Source organism: Bufo bufo, chromosome 2, assembly GCF_905171765.1.
Source record: "Bufo bufo chromosome 2, aBufBuf1.1, whole genome shotgun sequence".
Classification (NCBI taxonomy): Eukaryota; Metazoa; Chordata; class Amphibia; order Anura; family Bufonidae; genus Bufo; species Bufo bufo.
In genome coordinates this window covers 170,112,400-170,125,133 of record NC_053390.1, presented here as the reverse complement: position 1 = coordinate 170,125,133, position 12,734 = coordinate 170,112,400, and positions in this window count along the sequence as shown.

Genomic DNA, 12,734 nt, shown 5'->3' with positions numbered 1-12,734 from the left:
AGCAGGACCTTTGGGTTTTAATGATAAGGTGGATATTGGTGTTTTTTTGTTAGAAAATGCTATGTTGTTATGTTTACCATATTCATCTATACACGCTCCACATTGACTGCTGCTGTCCTCGCAGCCTCTCTTTATATATATATATATATACAGTACAGACCAAAAGTTTGGACACACCTTCTCATTCAAAGAGTTTTCTTTATTTTCATGACTATGAAAATTGTAGATTCACACTAAAGGCATCAAAACTATGAATTAACACATGTGGAATTATATACATAACAAACAAGTGTGAAACAACTGAAAATATGTCATATTCTAGGTTCTTCAAAGTAGCCACCTTTTGCTTTGATTACTGCTTTGCACACTCTTGGCATTCTCTTGATGAGCTTCAAGAGGTAGTCCCCTGAAATGGTTTTCACTTCACAGGTGTGCCCTGTCAGGTTTAATAAGTGGGATTTCTTGCCTTATAAATGGGGTTGGGACCATCAGTTGCGTTGAGGAGAAGTCAGGTGGATACACAGCTGATAGTCCTACTGAATAGACTGTTAGAATTGGTATTATGGCAAGAAAAAAGCAGCTAAGTAAAGAAAAACGAGTGGCCATCATTACTTTAAGAAATGAAGGTCAGTCAGTCAGCCGAAAAATTGGGAAAACTTTGAAAGTAAGGGCTATTTGACCATGAAGGAGAGTGATGGGGTGCTGCGCCAGATGACCTGGCCTCCACAGTCACCGGACCTGAACCCAATCGAGATGGTGCTAAGCATCTCTGGGAACTCCTTCAAGACTGTTGGAAGACCATTTCAGGGGACTACCTCTTGAAGCTCATCAAGAGAATGCCAAGAGTGTGCAAAGCAGTAATCAAAGCAAAAGGTGGCTACTTTGAAGAACCTAGAATATGACATATTTTCAGTTGTTTCACACTTGTTTGTTATGTATATAATTCCACATGTGTTAATTCATAGTTTTGATGCCTTCATAGTCATGAAAATAAAGAAAACTCTTTGAATGAGAAGGTGTGTCCAAACTTTTGGTCTGTACTGTGTGTGTGTGTATATATATATATATATATATATATATATATATATATATATATATATCATATATTGAAGCATATTGCAAAAATGGTCACTATCACTGCCCTTCCAAAAAAAAATATTTAAAAATGCTAGAAATGTCTTAACAAGAATTTTTGTAATATACTTTATTTGTGTTTTGCTTTTTTAACCACCTGCCGCCAAGCTAACGCCGAAAGGCGTCATTGCTGCGGTGCTCCCAGGTCACACTAACGCCAATAGGCGTCATCTCGCGTGAGCCGAGATTTCCTGTGAACGCGCGCACATAGGCGCGCGCATTCACAGGATCGGAAGGTAAGCGAGTGGATCTCCAGCCTGCCAGCGGCGATCGTTCGCTGGCAGGCTGGAGATGCGATTTTTTTAACCCCTAACAGGTATATTAGACACTGTTTTGATAACAGCGTCTAATATAACTGCTACCTGGTCCTCTGGTGGTCCCTTTTGCTTGGATCGACCACCAGAGGACACAGGCAGCTCAGTAATAAGTAGCACCAAACACCACTACACTACACTACACCCCCCCCCTGTCACTTATTAACCCCTTATTAACCCCTGATCACCCCATATAGACTCCCTGATCACCCCCCTGTCATTGATCACCCCCCTGTCATTGATCACCCCCCTGTCATTGATCACCCCCTTGTAAGGCTCCATTCAGACGTCCGTATGATTTTTTACGGATCCACTGATACATGGATCGGATCCGCAAAACACATACGGACGTCTGAATGGAGCCTTACAGGGGGGTGATCAATGACGGGGGTGATCACCCCATATAGACTCCCTGATCACCCCCCTGTCATTGATCACCCCCCTGTAAGGCTCCATTCAGATGTCCGTATGATTTTTACGGATCCACTGATACATGGATCGGATCCGCAAAACACATACGGACATCTGAATTGAGCCTTACAGGGGGGTGATCAATGACAGGGGGGTGATCACCCCATATAGACTTCCTGAAACCCACCTGTCATTGATCACCCCCCTGTCATTGATCACCCCCCTGTAAGGCTCCATTCATATGTCCGTATGTGTTTTGCGGATCCGATCCATGTATCCGTGGATCCGTAAAAAACATACGGACGTCTGAATGGAGCATTACAGGGGGGGTGATCAATGACAGGGGGGTGATCACCCCCATATAGACTCCCTGATCACCCCCCTGTCATTGATCACCCCCCTGTCATTGATCACCCTCCTGTAAGGCTCCATTCAGATGTCCGTATGTGTTTTGCGGATCCGATCCATGTATCCGTGGATCCGTAAAAAACATACGGACGTCTGAATGGAGCCTTACAGGGGGTGATCAATGACACGGGGGTGATCACCCCATATAGACTCCCTGATCACCCCCCTGTCATTGATCACCCCCCTGTAAGGCTCCATTCAGACATTTTTTTGGCCCAAGTTAGCGGAAATAATTTATTTATTTTTTTCTTACAAAGTCTCATATTCCACTAACTTGTGTCAAAAAATAAAATCTCACATGAACTCACCATACCCCTCACGGAATCCAAATGCGTAAAAATTTTTTGACATTTATATTCCAGACTTCTTCTCACGCTTTAGGGCCCCTAAAATGCCAGGGCAGTATAAATACCCCACATGTGACCCCATTTCGGAAAGTAGACACCCCAAGGTATTCGCAGAGGGGCATATTGAGTCCATGAAAGATTTAAATTTTTGTCCCAAGTTAGTGGAAAGGGAGACTTTGTGAGAAAAAAATAAATAATCATATTTCCGCTAACTTGTGGCAAAAAAAAATTCTATGAACTCGCCATGCCCCTCATTGAATACCTTGGGGTGTCTTCTTTCCAAAATGGGGTCACATGTGGGGTATTTATACTGCCCTGGCATTTTAGGGGCCCTAAAAATTTATATATGGATGTAGTTTTTTTTGCAAAATTTTACAACTGAAAGTGAAAAATGTCATTTTTTTTGCCAAAAAATCTGTAAATTTCGATTAATAACAAAAAAAGTAAAAATGTCAGCAGCAATGAAATACCACCAAATGAAAGCTCTATTAATGAGAAGAAAAGGAGGTAAAATTCATTTGGGTGGTAAGTTGCATGACCGAGCAATAAACCGCTAAAGTTGTGGAGTGCCGATTTGTAAAAAAGGGCCTGGTCACTAGGGGGGTATAAACCTGTGGTCCTTAAGTGGTTAATAGAGAAATAGCCATCTGAACTTTTCTTCTCCTAAGGGTACTTTCACACTAGAAAACAGTACACTATTTAAATCCCACGGGTACCTTATAATTAATACATAACTTTTATTATGAATTTACTAAAATTGCCCAATTAATAGGTGTCTATATTAAAATTGTGCAAAACCACATTATTCCACAGCGCTACTAAAAACTAGGGATGGGGGTTATGATACTGGGTCTCTTACATCTATTTTTCCCTACCAAACCTAGTGTCCTATGCTAGCTAACTGTCCCTCCTTGTCCCTGTGCTGCGAGAGTGACTGCACAGCTTTGTCAATTGCCAACGGAAGGACCTTAATGCTAATCACTGATAAAATGTACGCAGTTAATCCCTAGTACATAAATAAGTAAGGGACACAAATGTCAATACAAATAATTGTCCACAAATTGTCCCAACTACATAGATAGGTAGGGGACACAAATGTCAATACAAGAAATTGTCCACAAATTGTCCCAACGCGTTTCGTTAGTTACAAACCAACTCATCAGGGGACTCATCAATTCATAAGTGCCTCATTGTAAAGACACAAAGTATCACATATGATTGCTCCCACCCAGGTTGGCGTTGGTCAGTGGCCCCAATCCTGGATTTATATTGTATGCAGTACATAGTCGTGCAAACACAAACGAGGCTAGAATACATTAGCATTAGCTCAATGATAATTCAAACATCAAAAAAGCCGCAAGATACTTAGCTCTCCTCCTCATATGTGGGTAAACATAGAGTGGAATCAGCTCTTCCTATGTCCGGAAAACCGGATCCGGCAATGCGGCAAATTGGTTCCCGGATCCGGCATTAATACATCTCTATGGAAATTAATGCCTGATCCAGCAAGTGCGGTAGTGTTCCAGGATTTTGTGCAGTATTTTGTCCAGTCAAATACGGTACAAGGGACGGAACGGAAGACATCCTGATGCATATTGAACGGATTGCTTTCGATTCAGAATGCATTAGGATTTTTTTCCGGTATTTTAATACCGGAAAAGAATAACGCTAGGGTGAAAGTACCCTAAGCGCTGCAAAATCACTACACTTGTACACTGCTGACATGTCAGCTGTATACTTGTGTACAGATTCCATTGTACTGTGCAATGGGGCCACAGCAAGTGCTGTATACGGATCACTGCTCCTGCCTGTGCCCCCTGATCTTTGCTTAATCCTAGAACAGCACTTACCAATGCACTATGCCAGGACTTAGCTGAGTGGGCTCCTGTCTGCGCCCACTCCGCTTACTTGAAAGCTTTGAATAGCAGCACATCGTTACAGGAGATTTTTAAAGGACATTTCAAGCATTTTTGAAAGTTTAGTCACTTTTTAACATTACAAAGTATGACCATCATGATATGCTACTGCCTTGTAAATAGGTGGAAAATAATAGACCTTTAACTATTTGCCAAAACCATTGTCTGTACACAGTCTGCACACTTTAGCTGTGGTTTTCTAAAAAGGTTATCCAAGAGATTAAGGCACTTAAAGAAAGGTCAGCACAACCAAAAGGGTAAAATCTGTAGAAGATCAAAATGATACACTTCTTTGAACATCATAGAGCTGTCTACCTCTATTTTCAAACTTGGCAGGTCCCAATTATTAAAAAGTGCAGGTTTTAAAAGCTCTTAATAGCAGCCAGTTTGTGTGGAAAAGCAGAAACAACAAAAACTCAAAAGGCAAATGTACTTTTTTATCTTTACATTAGGGAACAATTCTGTAAAAATACAAATCCTATAGGGAATACATGCAATGCAATGCCATTATGTGAACGGAAAGAGAATGTTTCCATTCACTGTCATATTCTGCTGAAGGAACGGTCCACAGCAGGCAGCGCTGTAAGTGCGCTGATGTCATCAGTCATGCAAGGGTGGGTGGGGGGGGTTACATGACCAGGAAGTGCTGCCTATTTAAGCAGGAAACCTGCTGGCCACAGGTTGCCTGTGATTGGTGTCTTCTGGATTTCTCACTAACATTCATAAATCTTATTCTGACTCTCCTGGTATTCAATTTGTGATAATTGGCTAGTGATCTCTACTTTTGATACTTGGCTGGAAATTTGGATTTTGATGCGACCTCCTGGTTCTGACTTTTGGCTTGGTTCTGATTCTGTATTGCACTGATTTCTATTTTTCACTCTTGCATCCGGATCTTTGAATCTTGGCTTATATTTGTCTCTCTGGTGTGATCTCTGGTGTGACCCGGTTGGTTTGTTCCGCCAATTTCCTAGTGTGGTCGTCAATCTGCCACTAAGCTCTTTCTTGCTTATAAGTCTCTGCATTTATCTAGGAAGGGACTGTCATCCAGTTGTGGGCTGCTGCCTAGGGCGGATCGTACAAGTAGCTAGGGAAGGTGGAACGTGTACTGTAGTTCAGGGTTCACTGCTCCCTACTATGACATAGAGAACCCCTTTACAAATAACAGGTTCTGACACTGAGCTGACCAGCTGTTATTGCCAAGGGAGGTCAATGCTAGTATATAATTTCCCAGCAGACACTGGTTTCTTTTTTGTCAAGAAAAAGGACGGCCGTGTTTAGATTACTGTGGACTAAATAAAACTACCATGAAAAACAAGTATTCTCTACTGCCAATTCCTGAGCTTTTTCGACAGGCTCTGGGGAGCCAGAATTTTCACAAAAGTGAATCTTCAAGGAGCATATAATCTCATCCAGATTCGTTTGATCAGTGGAAGACTGCATTTAATACCCGAGATGGCCACTATGAAAATCCCTTTGTTCTCATTAAAACTCCTATGGTTTTTCAAGAAATTGTCAATGATATTTTCCATGATTTCCTTCTTACTTGTGTAGTAGTTTACTTGGATCATATCCTGACTTTCTCACCTGGCTTGTCTGCACACCAGAGACACATATGCACTGTTCTCCAGTGCTTGAGAGAGAACAGACTTGATGTTAAATTTGAAAAAATGCATGTTTGAAAAGACCTCTCTACCGTTCCTAATTTACATTATCTGTGACCATGGCACAGAAATGGATCCTGTTGTAGTAAACTCACCTGGTGGCACACCTGCGGCAGACCCCACCTCTCCATGGCAGCACTGCCAGCACTATTCGATTGCCATAGCAGCAAGCTCCACTGACACGGGAGCTGTCTATTATGGGTCATTGAGAGGGTGCATAAGCAATAGGTCTATTAGCTTACAAAGCTCCTGCTAGGTATGCTCTATCTTGTTGTCTGCCTGTGTACCGACCTTTGCCTGTTTACCTGTATTGATCACTCACTGCCTGCCTTGTATTGCATGTTCTCCACCAGCCATGACCTTTTACAAGTCCATCTGACCCCTTGGGGCCCTGCAGCAAAGCCTCAGATACCCATAAGTTAGCTGTTAACTAAACATTGACTACTCTTGAGAGGTAGCAGCCTGGTGGCTCCCCTGCAGCAAAGTTCAGATCCCTCCTGTGTAGGGGTTAAATGGTGAATACCAGAAGACCGCCAGGATAATGTCCTTAGGTTTATTCCTAAGCTAAATCTGTCCCCCCCCCACCCCCCCAGTGCTGTAACAATTGTCTTTGAAGGGGTTTGGCCACTTCTCACTCTTTTGAAATATCAGTGTGTTTTAAGATTTCTATGTCTTGTAACCTCATAAGCTCCAGGCTCACTACAGTGGTGCCACATCTTCCTTGTGATGCCAATGACTTCTGGTCCCATGCTCCTACTATGTTTTCATAGGAAACATTGATATAGATAAATTAGTTAGGAAATTGAACTCCATTGTGATTTTGAACCAAAATTGGACTGGATGTTTTGTGCATCATGATCAGTGAGAGCTCTTCTATAGGGAGCCTAAATTTTCATAAAGTGATTTTTGAAAATTGCTGGAGGATACAAAAACAGAATTTGTGTCTCAGATGCTTTACTTCGAGAACTACCTATTTTTAAAGCTGCATCATCTAAAGAATAAAGTGCAGGCTGCTATAGAATGCCTTCATTTCTAAAGCTGGTATAGAGGAAAATGCCAGCTGAATTGCTGAGTGACAGCACGTTGTAACTAAGATTTCTCACTGAAATGATTCAGCAGTGCTGCTCTCAATCAAGTACTGGTGAGATAGCATAGTATAAGTGCTAGATGATGAATAGCTCGCCTTCAGAAAAGATTGTGTGTATGTGTGCAGGAAACTTCACTCACCAATAACCTCTTCATCTCTGCGCGGTGTAATATGATCCACAAGTTTTTCATGCCTAACATCAGAGGTGATCTAGTGAGTACAGAGCTTCTGAACAGTTACAGACCAAACAAAGCCAAGTACAGAGGAAAGAGGCACTTTTTCTTCTAGAGGTGTATTAAAGCTTATGTTTGCATAAACCATTGTTAAGTGGTAAAAGATGTAAATGATAGGTAAGCTTTAAGGCTACCTGCACATGTTGTAGTTTTTTTTTTTTTTTTTTTTTTTAAACGACAGCATAATACCGTACCAGCAAAGTGAATGAGATTTGACAACATAAGAGAAAATGAAGATTTAGGAAACAGTTGGGAATAGATGATATCTAGCAACTGCTAAGGCTATTTTACTAGAAAAGTGGCCTTGAATGGTTGGATGTGGTCTGAGGCATTGTATGTTGAGTCTAGTTTCAACTTATGATGGGTCAGAAAAGACCATTGTATATTGAAAATATTATATCCTGAGGCCACTGTATCTTGAGGGACAAATGTATATCAGAGGAGACGTCACTAGATGTAATATGCATGTAATGCTGTGTTCTCCTCTATGTTTGGTTGTGTAAAATGTAATTTAAAGTAATAGTCATCCATCATGAGTTCTAATGTGGTTTCTGTTTCTTTTCGACAGGAAGATTACTCTTGCATGCTGAACTATATTGTCAAATCTGAAGAAACTGCTGTCAGATGCTTAGAACAGATTCTATGACAGTGGCCTTACTTTGTTAAAAGGGTTGTCCGGGTTTAGAGCTGAATCCGGTCATATTCCCATTTTCACCCAGGCAGCCCCCTGACTTGAGCATCAGAGCAGTTCATGCTCCGATGCTCTCCTTTGCCCTGCATTGAATCACGCAGGGCAAAGGCATTTTGTGGAGTTCCGGTGACAAAATGGGCTCTCCTTAGGGCTGCCAGGCAGAGGCTTCCACCCAGCAGTGAGCCCGGTGACGTCACCGGCACTGATGGGCGGGCTTTAGCGCTGCCCTAGCCTAGAGCCGGTGACGTCACCGAACACACTGCTGGCGGAAGTCTCCGCACGCCAGTGTGTTATGGTAAATTAAAGAGCCCTTGCCCTGCACAATCCTGCACAGGGCAAGGGAGAGCATCGGAGCATGAACTGGGTAAAATTATGGGTATGTCCTGGTTCAGCTCTGAACCAGGACAACACCTTTAACATTTACCACTGTTCGCTTTCTTGGAGTATTCTGTGCAAATTTCTTGTCACTTGGCGTGAATGGGTTGACAACCACTGGGCTAAATAGAACTTGTCGGTAGATTAATATTAATACTGATAAGCACCTACATTATGCTGCGGCAATTCAGAGAAATATAATTTCCCTTAAGCGTCTCCCAATTCAGTCTTTCTTGATTGAGAAGTCTTTCCCCATCTGCATATAGGGAGAGACCAGTCAATCAAGCCAAGAAGGGAGGAGTCCAGCAGACCCTTTTCACTGTGCCTGGCTCACTCCAAGGACTAGTTCACACATCAGTGTTTAAGTCAACGATTTCCATCAGTGATTGTGAGACAAAACAGATGCAAATCTATCCCATTATATTATATATTTCTACGTAGGCCTCACTCCTGCATTTGGCTCACAATCACTGAGGCAAATCACTAACCAAAACATTGCAGTGTGAACTAGGCCTTAAAGACCAGGTCTGAAAAGGCCTTTATGACCAGAAAAATCTTTTAGTTTTTGCCCTCTCTACATTACAGCAACCATAACTTTTTTATTTTCATTTTTCACTGACATAGCTGTCTGAGTCCTTGTTTTATGCTGGAGAAATGTTATTTTTTGTTGTTGTATGGTGAAATTTATATAATTTTTTCTGCTGCGGCAATATAGAAGAAAGCAATGTTGATATTTCAAGTTTCACACTAAATAACCTGATAATGAAATTATTCAAATTGCATAAATACCTAGTATGTGTATCTGTCAATTGTTATTTAATATGTGTTAAATAAAATGTGCTAAATAATGGCACTTGAGAGGTTACCATTTTTTTTATAACATTTTTATTTTTTATTACATAATTTACCATATTTTTCGCCCTATAAGATGCACCGGCCCATAAGACGCACCTAGGTTTTTGAGGATGAAAATGTGTTCTTTTGGTGAACTAATGGTAGCCTGTAAATGACACTATAATGGGGGATCCGCGGATGACACTGTAATGGGGATCTGTGGATGACGCACTGTTATGGGGGATCTGTGGATGACGCACTGTTATGGGGGATCTCTGGATGACGCACTGTTATGGGGGATCTGTAGATGACACTGTTATGGTGGTCTGTGGATGACACTGTTATGGGGGTCTGTGGATGGCACTGTTATGGGGCATCTGTGGATGGCATGACACTGCTATGGGGGGGATCTGTGGATGACAGATAAATAGCATCTTATGCTATGTGTCATCCACAGATCCCCCCATAACAGTGTCCCTGTGTATTGTGAATGACCCCCATTACAGGGGGTGGGGGCTGGCATCTACACTAGTTTTGTAATGGCAGCGGGTCCCAGTGCAGTCATTGTATTCTATTGCACTGGGCCCCGCTCACTGTACTAATCGTATCTAACTGCAGGCAATGTTGAACTATAGAATATCTTCAATCCAGCAGCCTCTACTTATGTCCGTAGCAGGTATCAGGCAGGAGACTGGGCGGGTGGGCGGGCACTGGCAGCGTAACTCACTAGTCACGTGCCCGCGCCGCCTGCTTCATTAATAAAGTGGGCGGAGCAGGCACGTGACGTAGTGAGTTGCGCTGCCAGTGCCCGCCCGCCTGCTACGGACAGGCTGCTGGATTGAAGATATTCTATAGTTAAACATTGCCTGCAGTTAGATACGATTAGTACAGTGAGCGGGGCCCGTTGCAATAGAATACAATGACTGCATCGGGTCCCACTGCCATTACAAAACTAGATGCTGGCCCCCAGCCCCTCCTCGCTGATACACCCCCGACCACGCTGTGCAGCATGCGGTTGGCGGTGTGTCAGTGTAAACGGCAGCATTCGCCCCATAAGACGCACTGCCATTTCCCCCCCACACTTTTTTTGGGCGGGGAAGTGCGTCTTATAGGGTGAAAAATACGTTATAAGTTTTTTTTTTTAAATACCCTTAAGAGATTAATGTTTTATGACTTTGTTTCACATTTATAATGTATTTGCAAACATCTGTATGATAATACATTATACACTACACTGCCTGTCCAAATAAAAAGTCGCCACCAAAAATGAATGTCACACACTCTAATATTTCATTGGACCGCCTTTAGCTTTGATTACGGCACGCATTCGCTGTGGCATTGTTTCGATAAGCTTTTGCAATGTCACAAGATTTATTTCCATCCAGTGTTGCATACATTTTTCACCAAGATCTTGCATTGATGATTGTAGAGTCTGACTGCTGCTCAAAGCCTTCTCCAGCACATCCCAAAGATTCTCAATGGGCTTAAGGCCTGGACTCTGTGGCAGCCAATCGATGTGTGAAAATGATGTATCTCTGAACCACTCTTTCACAATTTGAGCCCGATGAATCCTGGCATTGTCATCTTTGAATATGCCTGTGCCATCAGGGAAGAAACAATCCATTGATAGAATAACCTGGTCATTCAGTATGTTCAACTGCCTGTTAGACCTGACCAACTGCAGCAACCCCAGATCATAGCACTGCCCCCACAGGCTTGTACAGTAGGCACTAGGCATGATGGGTGCATCACTTCATCTGCCCCTCTTCTTACCCTGATGCACCCATCACTCTGGAACAGGGTAAATCTTGACTCATCAGACTACATGACATTCTTCCATTGCTCCAGAGTCCAATCTTTATGCTCCCTAGCAAATTAAAGCCTTTTTTTCTGGTTTGCCTCACAGAATAGTGGTTTTCCTATGGCTACACAGCTGTTCAGTCCCAATCCCTTGAGTTCCCTTCGCATTGTGCGTGTGGAAATGCTCTTACTTTCACTATTAAACATAGCCCCGAGTTCTACTGTTGTTTTTCTTCAATTTGACTTCATCAAACGTTTAAGTATTTCTTCCTCGAATACGATGGGTCCCCACTATCCTTCCAGTGTTTAATAATGCGTTGGACAGTTCTTAACCCAATTTTAGTAGTTTCTGCGATCTCCTTAGATGTTTTCTCTGCTTGATACATGCCAATGATTTGACCCTTTTCAAACAGACTAACATCTTTTCTACGACCACGAAATGTGTCTTTCGACATGGTTGTTTAAAAAATGAGAAGCAACTCATTGCACCAGTTGGGGTTAAATAACTTGTTGCCAGCTGAAAGATAATCGCCTATGCAGTAATTATCCAATAGGAGGCTCATAACTATTTGCTTAGTTAAATTTTTTTGGACAGGCAGTATATATCAGTATGACACAGGCTGCTGCTAGGTCAACACTAGAGTGTCTTAAAGAGGTTGTCCGGTCCCAAAATCAAAAAATTTATATGAGCTCCTAACACCACTCACCATCCATACATATGCCCCCAATACCTGTTTTTCATGTCTGAGCTTTGTGCCCCCCGGAATACATCACATTATCCTGGCAGATCTGTTTACTTTCTCCCCTTCTTGTTTTGTTGAATACATAACTTTATTGATACACAAGCCTGGCTGCACTGCACAGTGATGAGTCACAGCCTGGACACGCCCCCACTCTGCTATGCCTGCAGCATACACACACTACAACTCCTGTGTCTTTCTACACCCAGACAGAATGTACTTCTCACCCAGTGTCTAAATCCCATTACTGACTGTCCACAGGCTCAGCCCTCACATGTGTAACTAATCCTATCTTGTGTGATGCAGCCTGCTGAGCAGTGTATCTAATCACATCACTGACCTTCCACAGGCTCTTCCCTCACCATCTCCAGAGTGTGAAAAACAGCTTGAATCAGCAAGTGTATCCAATCACATCTGTATCTAATCCTATCCTGTGTGATGCAACCTGCTGAGCAGTGTATCTAATCCCATCACTGACCGTCCATAGGCTCTTCCCTCTCTATCTCCAGAGTGTGATAAACAGCTGGAATCAGCAAGCGTAACCATTCACATCTGTATATACATATGTATTTATTGGTTGTGTTGGCATGTGCAGATGTATACATATGTGTGCACACATGGGGACATATATGTCTTCTATGGTGTGGGATATGTATGCATTTGCATGTTTAGTGCACATCAATATCCGGCCCATTTTTATATGATTGTATAGTTTTTATACTATTCTCTACTGCATTGTCCTGAAAAATCTGTATCACCCAGCGTTTTCGCCGGACCGGA